We start from the raw sequence: 15,878 nt of genomic DNA on the forward strand, positions 1-15,878 counted from the left end.
CATTGTAATCTAGCATTCGCTTCTGTGTCCAATGTTCTCCTTGTAAGAAAAGATTAGTATGCATGTCTTTAAACTGTACAATGGAAGCCGGATTGAAGGGATCAGCTCTGATCTTACAGACAGTTGACCTGTACTTGGACTTGAAATCATTTGCACACCACTCAACCAGTTCAGGAGAAAGTGGTTTGGTCTGAGATTCTGCTGAAGGAGGTGTGGTCAGTGATTCATTCAGTCTTGATGGCCCTCCTAATAATACAAAGATAATCCATATTCACATGATATAAGTAAACATAGTTTGATCTTTACAAGGTACACCTGAAAGGATTGTAAAGGCCCGAGGCTAATTATAGTGTGACCTACGACTAGGTGCATGAAGGCCTCTCGTCAAGAAATTAAAAACGCGTGGCGCGACCCGAGGGTAAATTTGACACCCCCCCCCCCAAAAAAAAATAAATAAATAAATAAAAATAAATAAAAAAATTGGGATTTCTTTTTTTAAAATTTTTTTTAAAATCTATTTTTTACAAGTATTTCAAGTAATTTAATGAATTTTTATCATGGTATTATATTCCGGGTCATTGTCCTAAATAATCTAAATTATCAATGTTATTCTATCTGTCTATGTTGGAATTTGTGAAATTTGTTATCTTATGAATGTTACGAAGAAAACAAACTGAGAATGATCCTAGTTGTTTTGAATTTTTAAAGCTGTAATTATTTTCCTTATATTAAAAACAATATTGCATTTTCTTATTTTCACAAAAATTGCAGTACTCAAATTTCTGCAAGTCTTTTACTTTATATTCGAGTAAAATAAATTCTCTGTCTCAAAATGAAACTTATACACCCGTCAATGACAGTTTGATTTGAGGTCAACACACACACAGACTAGGCCGCTGCGCTAAGCACACAATACCATACCTGCCAACCCTTACGAATAATTCAGAATATTGTTTTTTTTTTTTATTTCTAGGACCTGAAAATCCGGAATAAGTGGCGCTAGGTCGGGCCAATCAGGAACGCGTGGCGCGCGTCTGTGTACGCGAGGGCCTTGGGTGCATGTACTTAAAGACACAAAGTCCTACATGTTTTTCTGAATGTATAGGACTTCATTCAATTTAAAGGGCATTTAAAATCTGAGTAATTTGCGTACCGGTATTTATGTACTTGTGGATGAATATCACTGGAATAATTTTTTCTACGGTGAGGCATACCTGATGTAAATGTAGATACAAGGTTTTTCTTTTGCGTTTAGAGCTAAAACAGCTTAAAATAGTTATTGATATGGTGATAATCGTTTCATGTATATTGACCTTTGACCTTCTGAACCCAAAATATAATCAGTTTGCCTCACTACGGTGATGGATATTAACACCACATTTGAAATTCATGGCTCCAATTGTTCATGAGACATTGCAATAACGGGACTAAAACCATAGAAATTCATTTAATTTGTCCTCCATGACCCTTAGCCTTTGATCTACTTTTCCCAAAATCTAGAATCATTTCATTTCACTTTGGTGATGCATGCAAACACTAAGTTTTGAAGTCCATACCTCCAGTGGTTCTTGACATATAATTAGGCTAAAACCTGTAATTTTCAAAACTTGACCTCTATGACCCATTAACACCAAAATCCAATCAGATCGTCTTCCTGTGGTGATCAATAAATATATATAAACATGTTCGAAGCTCATACATTTAGTAGATCCTAAGATATTTTTATTGTATGCATTCAAAATGATTCAATACATGTTCAAATACAACTTATTTCAACTTACAATATAACTTATAGAGTACACAATATACACAATTCAAATTATGAATGAATGAATACATATTATCGTAATAACCCCCTCCCCAAGTAAAAACACAAAACAGTTTGACGAAGCCTAACACCCCCCCCCCCCAAAAAAAAAAAAAATAAAAAAAAAATTAAAAATTACAACCACTAACCAAACCCCCTCCCCCCCAAAAAGGTGGTTATTGAGATATCGCGATAATGAGGCTGATACCTGACATTCCATAAACTGACCTCTATGACCTCCTTACTCAAAGTCTACTCAGTCCATCTTCCTTCTGTGATACATACTATCACCAAGTTCAAAGTTTATACCTCTAGTGGTTATCGAGATGTTAGAATAACAACGCTAATACCTGAAATTTCATAAACTGACCTCTATGACCTTTGAACTCCTTACCCAAAGTCTACTCAGATCGTCTTCCTACAGTTATACATACTTTCACCAAGTTTGAAGTTCATATCTCAAGTGGTTCTCGAGATATCGCGATAACAAAAAAGCAGAACAGACGGTCAAACAACCTGCAAACATATTGCTCCAGGACCACCTTCAGTGGTGCATGGATGCAGCATTACAGTTATCATAATGGAATGATGCGAAAGAATATAATATGTTTGTAGAACATGTGAACGTACAGAAAGCAGACATACTCTGATTTTTTTATAATTTTGCTGTCACTCCAATTAGATGAACTACATTGGTGTCCAGAATACTTCTAGGCTTTAAAAGGTTACATGAGTAAATCATAAAAACATGCATGGGGCCTGAGAAAATTTGACACTTCTGAAAATTGTGGCAAATGTATAGAACACAGAACACTAACTATCTCTATGGTAAAAAGTGACTATACTTTTATACATGGTTTTCTGTGTCTTCTGATGTAGCAAGAATTAGTATTTCTGTTTACCTGTGCTGATTGGAAATAAAGGTTCATTGAGCAATCTGTCCGATAGGCCACCCAAGTCAATCTCTCGGAGTGCATCGGCTAAAAGCTGTCGTCTGTTTGAGTTTAGATGTTGCTGCTTGACATTCCATTTCAGGAATACGTGCAAGAATGCATCGGTATAGTTATTCAACATCTGAATCAGGATTGCCTGTATCTGAGTTGAGGGGATCCCTAGAGATATCCCTACAGCATCGTAGTAAGATGGAGGGATAGCCTTGGCCAGCTTCAGGAACTCCTTTTCACTGACAGTACTGTAAAATGAATAATGAATCAATTGGGTACGATAGGATATTAGTTAGAGAACATCCTATTAGATGAGAAGCTATTATGTGACACTAAACAATTTGTATTATGTGCTCGGCCGTGCAATATAACGGCCTGGGGATATCAGAATACATTGCTGGTCATAATACAATTTGAAACAAATTGCCCAAAGTTGCAGGTGAGGGCAGTATTTTTCTGGGAACTAGGGTAATCATTCCAATTAAAGCAGAGTCTGGCAGTAAATACAATAATGATGGCGATAATAACGATAGTGATAGTAATAATAATAATATAAGAAGAAAAGGATCCCTACTACTTTTAATAATAATAATAGCTAGATGGAACTTCGACTGCGCGCAGTCGAAATGTCATAGAGCAATTTTACAAACCAAAACAGAAGAAAGTTTTCAAATTCAAGTTCAATTGTAATCCATTAACAGGTTCTCAAAATATCATGATTACAAGCAATTTCTCATATACATATATGACCCTTTGATCTTTGACCTCATGACCCTAACATCTACTCAGTTCATTGGCTCTGCAAGATGTCCCGAGTTAAATAGTAATCCATCTGTCAGTTCTGATGAGAATGCGTTCACAAGATATTTTTGCATACATGAGCCCATGACCTTTGACCTTTGATCTCATGACCCAAGAATCTACTCAGTTCATTGGCTCTGCAAGATACATACATGATCTAAGTTTGGCAGGAATCCATCAATCTGTTTTCTAATGATAATGCGATCACAAGCTATTTTTGCATACATAATGAGCCACATGACCTTTGACCTTAACCTCATGACCCCAAAATCTAATCAGTTCATCGGGGCTCTGCAAGTAACATACATGGCCTAAGTTTGGCAGGAATCCATCAATCGGTTCTTGAGATAACGCGATCACGAGCTGTTTTTGCATACATAATGAGCCCTGTGACCTTTGAACTTTGACCTTGTGACCCCAAAATCTACTCAGTTCATTGGCTCTGCAAGATACATACATGATCTAAGTTTGGCAGGAATCCATCAATCTGTTTTCTAATGATAATGCGATCACAAGCTATTTTTGCATACATAATGAGCCACATGACCTTTGACCTTAACCTCATGACCCCAAAATCTAATCAGTTCATCGGCTCTGCAAGATACATACATGACCAAAGTTTGTCAGGAATCCATCAATCGGTTCTTCAGATAACGCGATCACGAGCTGTTTTTGCATACATAATGAGCCCTGTGACCTTTGACCTTTGACCTTGTGGCCCAAAAATCTATTCAGTTCATCGGCTCTGCAAGATACACACATGACCAAAGTTTGGCAGGAATCCATCAATCGGTTCTTCAGATAACGCGATCACGAGAACGGGACATACGGACGGACGGACGGACGGACAACCCGAAAACATTATGCCTCCGGCTACTTCGTAACGGAGGCATAAAAATGTTTACATCATCATCATCATCGTCAGAATCAGAATCATTATCAGAGTCTTCATCAGAATCATCATAATTAAAGACAGTTGACCTGTACCTGGACTTGAAAACCTTTGCACGCTGCTTAACCAGTTCAGGAGAAAATGGTTTGTTCCGAGATACAGCTGAAGGAGGTTTGGTCTGTGATTCGAGCAGTCTTGATGGCCCTCCTAATAATACATAGATAATCCATATTCATGTGACATAAGTCAACATAGTATGATCTTTACAAGGTATCTGAAAGGATTGTAAAGGCCTGAGGCTAATAGTGTGACATACAACTAGGTGCATGTACTGAAAGACACAAAGTCCTACATGTCTGTCTGAATGTATGTGACTTCATTCAATTTAAGGGGCACTTAAAATCTGAGTAATTAGTGTATGTACTTGTAGATAAATATCACTGGAATACTTTTTCCTACAGTGATGCATACCACATGTAGTTACAAGGTTTTTCTTTTAAGTTTCCAGCTAATAGCTTGAGATATTGCGATCACTAAAAAAGCAGGACATACCATCAGATTACACGCAAAAATAAGATGCATAATTACACTTATCATGATGGAATGATGAAAAAGAATATGATATTTTTGTAGAAAATGTGTATGTAAAGAAAGCAGACATACTTTTTTTTTTTTTAAATTCTGCTGTCACTCCAAGTAGATGCACTACACACTGTCCAGAAAACATTGAGGCTTTAAAAGTAACATGAGTAAATTACAAAAACATACACGGGGCCTGAGAAAATTTGACACCTCTGAAAATTGTGGCAAATGTATAGAACAGAGAACACTCACTTTCTCTTTGGTAAAAAATGACTTCACTTTTACGCATGGATTTCTGTGTCTTCTGATGTAGCAAGAATTAGTATTTCTGTTTACCTGTGCTGATTGGAAATAGAGGTTCATTGAGCAATCTGTCCGATAGGCCACCCAAGTCAATCTCTCGAAGTGCGTCTGCCAAAAGCTGTCGGTTGTTTGAATGTGGAGGTTGCTGCATGACCTTCCATTTCATGAATACTCGCAAAAATGCATTGGAATAGTTATTCGACATCTGAATCAGGATCGTCTGTAGCTGAGCTAAGGGAATCCCTAGAGATATCCCTACAGCATCGTAGTAAGATGGAGGGATATCATGGGCCAGCTTCAGGAACTCCATGTCACTGACAGTACTGCAAAATGTATAATAAATCAATTAGGTATGACAGGGTATTAGTTAGAGAACATCCTATTGGCTGAGAAGCAATTACGTGACACTAAACAATTTGTATTATGTGCCCCAACTTGCATTATAACGGCCTGAGGATATCAGAATATATTGCCCAAGATATTAACGTTTGAAACATATTGCCCTAAATTGCAGGCAAGGGCGATATTATTCTGGCAAGGGTAATTGTTGCAATAGAAGCAGAGTATAGCAGTAAATACAATAATGACGATGATGATGATCAACGCTCAAAATACACAGGGGCGGTGGGCGATTCACCCCCGTGAGCTCCATAATCGCCCCCGTCAGGTTGCTCACGGGGGCGATTGCAAAATTAAAAATCGCCCCCGTGGAATTATAAAATAAAGATTATCTTTTCTGATATAACTTTAACACAATATTGAGTATCAATTTTCAAACCTTAAACCAATGAAATGGAACTTAGATGGCGCTATCTCTCCCACCTCTATGAGTATTACCGATACAAAAAAACAAAAGCTCGCACTATATTGTGCGGCCGTCAGCAGTGGCTATACTGCACCGATAGTACAGGTTTGCACGCTGACGCCCAATATCTGCTGGAGCTGGAGACGATCACGCAAAGACTGAAATATGCAGAAGTTTTTCGTTGTGAAAAGTGTGAATCCTATGAAATCTAGTGATTCTAAAAGACCAGCAAATTATGTACCTCGACCAGTAAATCAATATCGAGAAGAAGAACAAGACCAAAGATGTTGCAGGGGCGGATCTAGGCGGTTTAGGGGGTTTAACCCTCCTACCCCCCCCCCCTCCCCCTTGGGCTGCCAAGTGAAAATGTGATGTGCATAGAAAAATGCCATCATGTGTCCAGACCTACACAGTATAGATGTCAGTAGATGCCAGGAAAGCATCACTTACGGGGGTTCAAAATAGCACCAAAAAAATGATCCGCACGTTAGTAGATGCCAGGAAAATATCACTTACGGGGGTTCAAAATAGCACCAAAAAATCGCGGCTCGTGGACGATGCCCCGCATGTTAGTAGATGTCAGGAAAACATCACTGTCTTACGGGGGTTCAAAATAGCAACAACAAAAATCGCCTCAATGATAAAAAAACAAGGAATTTAGGAGTTTCATGGGTACCAATTCAATGGAAATTTGTATTAAAATAAGAGCCCCCGTCAGCACTAAAAGAGCCCCCGTGAGAAGGCTCACGGGGGCTCTTTTTTTCGGGGAAGAGCCCCCGTGGACAAAAAATTAATTTGAGCCCTGATGATGATAATGATGAAGATGATAGAAAAAATGAGAAGAAAATGATTACTCCTTCTTCTAATAATAATGATATTTACATTATTTTTTACTACTATATAGAATTGATGATGATGATGATCATCATCATCATAATTATTATCAGTATCATAGCCTATATGCATATTTTATTATCACTAAGTTTGTTTGATATTAAGGTTGAGTTCTGGGAAAGGTGAAAAATAATTTGAGAGCTTGTTCATTCTTTTTATGTTAGTGAGGAAGAGTATCATAGAAAATAATGTTCCCTGAAAGAGATGGCTCTTCAAATGCCCTCATATTTGAAATATGACAAAAGTATTTTAACTACAATTTCATGCCACATGTTTGTGTAGTCCTATATGCACATTTCTGTGTCCAGTGCATGTGACTTTTTTCTGGGCAAATTTGTCATTTTGACGACTCCAAATTACCCTCACAATATACACCAAAACATGCACTACATGTTCAACCTTTCCAATCGTTTCCAAACAGTTTCTTTTGTAATACAATTGCTGGACCTGAACTCAACTTTACCATCTACCCCCGAAGATTCCTAGTATATATGCATACCTTTCTGCTGTGTTAGGACCTGGATTGGTTTCAACGTCACCCGATCTCATCAAGAGGATCAGGAGCAGATAGAGAAGGCAGAATCCATCCATGGTGTAAGATGTCCGTCCTTCTCATTCAACAAATATGTAGTCCTCTGGAAATGGTGATGACATAGGCAACAATACCTGAAAACAATATTCAGAAATATATACATTATGTAAATAAAACAGATGGAATGAAGATCATAATAATGCAAGGTGTTTTTTTAGCTTTCAACGTCGTAAACCTTTTTGCAATTCATCATATTTATCATGATTAAGGTCAATATCCGTCCGATCAATTTAAGGTCAATTAATGCGCGCGTACGCGTTCGTCCGCGCGACAATAGGCACGCAAAATTAAAAAATGCTCAAAATAGAGTACGTTTCAGGCCATTTTAAGCATTTCCAAAAAAGACGCGCACACGCGAATCTTGATGGATGCTCCTTTTTTAATTTTTGGTCTCCTCTCTTGCAAGGCAGAATAGCCTATACACTATCCTATATCAATAGGCCCTATGCATTTCTTGTTTTTGTCCATTCCTTTTCTTAATAATTACATAATGGAAAAGCCTTGGTTACCTCATATTTTTTGTATTCAATCATGTCACAATGACAATTGCCCATGACAGCCACACTGGAGTGTCGCCTGCTGGCGTAAGTCAGCAGAGAAACCAATAGGCCATTTTTGTAATGTACATGTAATCAAATTTAAAGCATAAATCTTTGTTAACTCATATCCTGCCATGAGACTGCTAGCGCGCTATTGTTATAGTGCTCTGTGCACGCGAGCGCGCTACCGTTTGTCTGCTTTGTGCACGCTAGCACGCATATGTAATAACAGTTATTGTTCATGCCCATTGCACCGTGCTGAGTGCTTTTACAGCGCTATTGAAAGTACCATCGCGTGCATCAGATTATCGGCTTTGGATTACGTGTCTTTGTATACAACAGTCAGATTGGATTTTCTTGAGTAATTCAGCGATTTGTTTTTTGTAAAGATTTAAATAACACGCACTTGAACCAACCTTAAAATTAACTTGGCACACAGGAGATTAGCACTGTGGCACTGGGTGCATTGTATTGGTGGCAGCTTAAGAGTTAAGTGCCTCATTACAAATTATTCCATTCAACTCTTACAAATAATTGTATTTCAATAGTCAGATTGCAAATTACATACATTCCGTGTTGTTAGGTAGAACCAAGGAGTTGGAAGAGCCATTATGATTGACTTGTCTTTTACAAATTTTCCCATTGAATTTTTTCATTTCTTTTGGCTATTAGTTTTGTCTCCCTACATCTTGTGAAGATTGTTTGTTAGCTATAATTCTACAGCAGATGAGGTTTCTTTCTGATTCAGATTTCAGGATTTAGTAATGTACCTGCTATTTCTTCCAGTTCAAATTGGTGGTAGATAGCCTACTGTCAGATCAAAGATACCGGTACTAAAATTGTTGCCACGTTCATGATATTCCGAGGGGGGGGGGGGGGGGGGGGGGGGGGGGGGTTAATTTTTGGTAATTGATAAAAAAAATTGCCCAAGTTTTTGCTTTAAGGTAAAGACCCCCCTCTCAAAAATGAAATGGAAGCTCTTATTACCAATCATGTGAAAGAATGTTTTTACTAATACGTGATCATACAAATTTTGCCGAGAAACCGCCTACTCATCGATTTATTTGGTAAATTATTATATCTATTTGGACCTGATAGATATAATGCACGTGTCGCGTAGTCCCATATACATCTTTCTGTGTACATTGCTTGTAACTTTACCAAGACTGGGCCAAATTTCTTATAATTTTGATGATTCCAGAACCTTGCAGTGCAGTACACACCAATAGATGATCAACCTTTTCTAATCGATTACACAACGTTTCTTTCACAATGCAATAGCATGACCATAAATGGTCTTTATCTTTAAATATGCCACGCCTCCATATAGAAATATAAGAAAAAAAACGGATCATCATCAGTAGAAAACAATACAAAGCAAAGTTATATACACCAACATTTATAAGATATAAGAAGGATGAATACATGAGTCGGAACTGGAAGTCCGACTCCCGCCTGCCCCCCCCCCCCCCCCCCCCACTCAGTGTTATTTAGGGTAGCCTACGCGTATGCATGTTCCCTCCTTTCGAAAACACCCCCCTAAGTCCGGTGTGTAAAGTCAATACGGGCCGGATTTTTGTGTACTACGAGCCAGACTTTGGTGCGTGAAAGTGGGGGTGGGGGGAGGGGGGGGGGGGGTCGGGGGCTCTTAAGAATAAGAGAATGATGCGTCAACACAAAAGAGCAAATAGCCTTAAAGATAAACTTGAGTTCTGGTAATGCGATTGCATTGTGAAAGAAAAGGTGTGGAATGGATCAGAAAAGTTGATCATGTAGCATGTAAGTAATGGTGTGTAATGCAAGGTTCTGGAGTCATCAAAATTATCATAAATTTGGCAGAGTCTTGGTAAAGTAACAATCACTTACACAGAAAGATGTATATGGGACAACACACATGGTGTCGGGGCTAGTACTACCCTGATTTCCTTATCTTTCTATGCTCATTACTCAGCCAGTATACATTTTCTTCCAAAATTGTTTGGCACATGACATTTATTTGTAATCTTGAACATTCAGTGTAAGTTTCGTTAGACTCTGTGAGAATTCATTTTCTTTTTTTACCAGAACTCAAGTTTATCTTTAATCCTCATAGAAGTTAGACAAATGTTAGTTGTAGGAAAGATATCCCATACTTACCAGATGATAATTTTCTGTGGTTATATCGTGGTATGAAAAACCACTTTGTTCGTCCGCATGCACATACAGTTACATGCACAGGCTTGTGTGTAGAGTCTAGTATAGGGCTAGAGTGGTACTTGGTGGGAAGATCGAAGAAGGACACAAATCATATGCATGTGATCGACGCAATTATATATGAAGCGCTAAAAGACTGTGCGGATCGGATCGGAGCGAGTGGTTTCCTAGCTACTTCACGAAAGTGTCAGTTCTGTCTACAGCTTGGGCAGCTTGGATGATGGAAATCAAGATTCTACGTCAATAGTGAGAAATTAGATGAAAGTACGACGCAATGACTGCGAAATTCGGATCGACATAGATCTATAATGCCACACGCATTAGCATTGACTCTCTATGCTTTGCTGGAGTGCCACACCCACCCTTATCGTTCGCGCTGTAGGGCGCGCGCTCAATGACCTCATGGGGAATCCCCTAAAATGTTTTGACATGTTGCCAATATGCGGGTGCAGCATAGAAATGAGTTGAACAGCTGAATGAGAAGGTACAATTAATGTTAATTTGTTTTAATCCAGTACCTGCGTGTTGTGGTCATTAATTGATCACAATCTTACCTATTTTCTGCCATTTTTTATGTGATCTTTTTTACCTAGTATAGTCTATATCATATTCTTCATTATAGAATTAGGTATGATAGTATGCCTAATTATTGACGAACAAAAAGTTGACTTTGGTTTGGACGGGGTGTGCCACTCAAGCCTCGACATCCATAAGGGGTCATTTGGGGGCATATTTCTCGAAAGAAGACAACATTTTCAAAATTTTCTGGTGTTTTTATTATTTTTTTTATTCCCAAACAGGTTTGCAATTTCTTATATTTCCGTTCTTCTCAATAGCTGAAACGTCATTAGCAGCTTGGAAAGAGGTCACAAACAATTAGACTTTGATTTTTTATTGCTTTGCCTCACTATTTATAAAGGCAAAAATACGGAATAAACTGAGACTTGAACCCACAACTCTATGCTTGTATTACGCTGACCTTACCGACTGAGCCAACGATGGGTTGATGAAAAATGATTCTGCATGATTTCTATAAACCTATCACTCGCCCTAATGGTTACGTCATTGCTAATGACGTAACATATCAGCCAATCAGATGACCGGAAATATTAGCATTGGCAAACCTGTTTGGGAATTTTTTTTTAGCCCCCCGGGCCCGGATCGAGCTGGGGCTTGTTCTCAGCACTCGCTTATCTCGCGGAGATTATTGGACGTGCCCCCCCCCCCCAATTTTTTTCTCCAAGATCGGTTGAACTTTTTTAGACCCCTCCCCAGGACGTCGATCGATTACATGGATGTGCCCCCCCCCCCAAACATCAAACTCTGACTACGGCCCTGCCCCTAATTACCACCTCTTAGAAGGACCCTTTTAACACTGTTCACCCGTGATAAGTTCCCCTTATATTTTGACAGGTGCCCCTTTGCCATTCTCATAAATGCCCCTTTTCATTTTGGCGAGTGTCTGTTTTCAGCGAAAAATTCTTCTTTTCACCTTTGATATTGTCTCCCCCTTTTTTTTTTTATATATACTTCGACTCGTGCCCCTTTACCTTTTTTAAAAGTAATCTTTTTCTTTCTGATAAGTTCCCTTTTCCCTTTGTAATAAGAACCCCTTACGTACCTTTCTCTTAACCCTAATAAGGCCGGGGGGCCATTATGGCCCCCCCCCCCTCCACGACTTTTCTGATTGTTCGAGAACGCATATGGATGGCGCCCCGCCGCCCGCTTACTTTTTTCTTTAGAGTCTTGCGCATCTTCAAAAAATTTTTTTTAAAAAATCGGACCTACAGTTACAAGGTCACGTGACCTTTTGTCTTTGCATGTCAGCCCGAAAATCGCTCATTTTTGTGATTTGTGTACAAAACATATGGAAATGTCATTTTTCCTAAAAATAGATCAAACATGGTTATTGGGTCTTTTTTAAAGTTTAGGTGGTTGTTCTGGGAGTCAAAATAGTTGAATTGTAGGAAGAAAGGAAATAAAAGAACAAAAACAATAACATACATAAGTTAAAAAACAATGAAATACATAAGAAATTAACAAAACAAGAGATAACATAAGGAATAAGCTGGCTCTTCCAAATTTTGTTGTCGTATTATTGTTCCAAATGGTCTAATGAATATATGTAGTGAAAAAGAATGCTTAAATATGAATAATATATGATTTATGGGTAAAAATGTGATTTTATGAACTTATTTGCATAAATTACCATAAATATGCAAATGAGTGATTTTTTCTAAAAATTGAAATTATCATATTGTTCAATACACTTCACTTGACATGTGTGCAAATTTTCGTGGAGATCGGCCGTTTCACGGCCGAGATCTTAAGGGGGGCCATAATGGCCCCCCCCCCCCGGCCGTAGTAAGACTTCAAATAGCCCGGCCTTATTAGGGTTAAATGCCACTTTTTAAATCTGTTGAGATTTGTTAAAGTAAAGTAAGTATATTTATAACTGATAAGATTACTTGGGTTTCAGTGTTTTCATTCTTTTAAATAACAGACAGAATAGGTAAAGATTTAGTCTTGACCTATTGTCGGGGATTAAAAGTAATATTTATTGTATCATCTATATGTGTATCAACTGTATGAACTTCCATCATTATCTTAATTTTCCCCATCTGACATAAGGGATGAAGAAGAAGAAGACATTTCAAAATAAAAGACAACAAAATTGACTGAGAAAATGCAAGATTTGAAAGGGGAAAATAATGATTAAAACAAAAGAATTTGTGCCTGATCGTAGTGATGTCCAGATACTGTACATGTTCAAATCCCTAAAACAGGCTGGCTCAAATCCTTTCAATCCATTTCCCTGTGCACAGGGAACAAATTCCCTGCATTTCTGAAAAAAGCCCTTCACTTGACCTCTTCAAAACACATCTGAAATCTCTGCAATTCTTAATGTGTTCTTAGACTAAGCACCTTGTATCCACTTTGGAAGGCGCTTTCGAGGTCCAGTAATTATTAAATTTGTATTATTATCGTTTTTATTATTCTTAATATTATGATGATTGTTATTATGTATATGTAGCAGTTCAGCATCCCCTTTTAAAGACACGTTATGCCTCGATCTGCCCACTGAAGGTGGTGTCAGAGGCATTATGTTTTCAGGATGTCCGTTTCTCGTTACCACTATATCTCATGAACCACTAGAGATACAAGACTCAAACTTGGTGATAGTTTGAATCACTATAGGAAGATAATTATTTGATCAGATTTTGGGTAAATAGGTCACAGAGGTCACTTGCTCTTGCGATATCTCATGAACCACTAGATATATGGGATACAGACTATTGATAGTATGTATCATCATTGAAATATTTGGCGAGAAGGTCAATGGTCAAAGATTTTTTCTGGGGGATCCACAAACTACAAGCACTTTTTTTTAGTGGATCCCCCCCCCCCCCCCATTTCCTCAGAAATTAAGAATTTCTTGTAATAATGTTATTATGTGCAAAGTGTATTTGTATAGTTACCAGAATAAAATGTTTCATGTATGAAAAAAAATGTGCCAGTAATTACCTTTGTTTATCTTTCTGTTGGAAATAAAATAAATTTGAATTAAAATAATTGAACTGAATCATAAAGGCCCATTTCTGAAATTACAGGTTTAATCCTTGTTTTAGCAATATTTTAAGAACCATTAGAATTATTAACCTCACACTTTGTGATAGTATGTATCACCATATGAAGACAGTCTAAGTAGGTCGAAGGTCACAGAGGTCAATTTCTGAAATTAAAGGTTTTTAGCCTCGCTATTGCTGCAATATCCAAACCTGTAGATTGTATTACTAAAAAGGAAATACATTTTGGTGCTAGAAGGTCAAGATCATAGTCATCAGTTGACATTTGATTATAGGCTTTTTGTTTTCATTCTGATATGTCACAAATAATTACATCCATTTCCTATACTGAATTTAGGGTGGAGGCATATAAGACACAGTCGCATTATTTTTTTATTTTTTATTATCCTTTGATTCAAAATGTAAGGAATTGGAATATGTACAGAAAGAGCAAAAATTGAAGAACATTCTTAGAGTCGATTTTCAATGTAGTACATTCATTCATTCAAAATGGTTCATCTTGTCGCCAAAAGGCTGAAGTGCAAAAGTTTACAATTACAGTACATTGTTATATCAAAATGTACATTAAAACATTGACAATAAAAAGACATTATTAGAGTATCATGAATAGAATAAAAGCAACTGCCTAGAATGATCAAGAAATGGGCATTAAAATCAATAAGACGTGTTGAATTAAATACGGTAAGGTAAAATATGACGATAGAGGGAAAAGGAAACATCCAACAATGATGAAGGAGAGAGGGAGAGCGAGGAGAAACAAGAGGGGAAGGAAAGAGATTAAAAAATAAGACATGAAGAGAGAAGACATGAAGAGAGAAGAAAGGATGTGTGTGTGAGGAGAGAGATGGAGATAGACAGAGAGAGAGTGAAAGGGAGAGGGTAGAGAGAGAAAAAGGGAAGGATGAGTTAAAGGAGTGACACGAATATACAGCAGATGGTAACTTAAACAAGATGCAAGAAATAACATAATCCTCGATATAAAAATAAAAGTGTTATCTTAAAATACTAAAGGCACTATATTTGTTGTAATGATGTTGTAATATAATAGTACTATACAATTGACTAGAACATATTGAACAATATATCGGGCAGGCATTGCATAGATTTTCATTTAGTACTGTGATGAAATATGGAATTGCACTATCCCTTTATAGCATGCTTGTACATGCAGTATCAATAAAAAAAAATATAAAAAATGGAATAATCATATTAGTACAGCATCGACATATATGGCCTTACCTTATTATAATTGATCAACTAGAATGATCATTCATATACACACTGTATTTATATCATAAGTACATTTACAAGTAGTGTATAGGCTTGCTCAGATACGGCATGGTAAATGCCACAGAAACACTCATTTACATGTAAATGAACGGAAACTATGTGCAACAATGTACTTGCACATATTCACCGAGCTCTGTATTATAAGATTGAGCAATGTGAAGCGTATTACACTTCACGACATAAAAAAAATGCCGCATACATATTTATATATATATATATATATATACACTATATTCTGTACAAGTAGTGTATAGGCTTACTCAGTTATGGCATGGTAAACATCCCAAAAAAATACTTTAAGTGTAAATGAATGGAAACTGCGTGCAACAAAGTACTTACAAATATTCACTGAGCTCTGTATTATAAGATTGAGCAATGTAATGCATCTTACACTTTACGTCATAAGATACCGCCACGGTTTTGCTGCGAGCTGACTGAGCCTCACAATGAATATGAGCTAGTAACTCCCTTTTAACTACATGTATAATATAAAGATGGCAAAACCTTTTATCCTATTTTTTTTTATGAAGCTTTCCTAGAAGTGACACCCTGAAAAGATTTGATACATCTGTACAACTGTTTTTTTGTTTGCATTTTATTTTTATGTTTTTATGTTATTTATCACAAATATACAAGGAGCGACTAGGAA

Source organism: Strongylocentrotus purpuratus, unplaced genomic scaffold (assembly GCF_000002235.5).
Source record: "Strongylocentrotus purpuratus isolate Spur 01 unplaced genomic scaffold, Spur_5.0 spur5_scaffold_1, whole genome shotgun sequence".
NCBI lineage: Eukaryota > Metazoa > Echinodermata > Echinoidea > Camarodonta > Strongylocentrotidae > Strongylocentrotus > Strongylocentrotus purpuratus.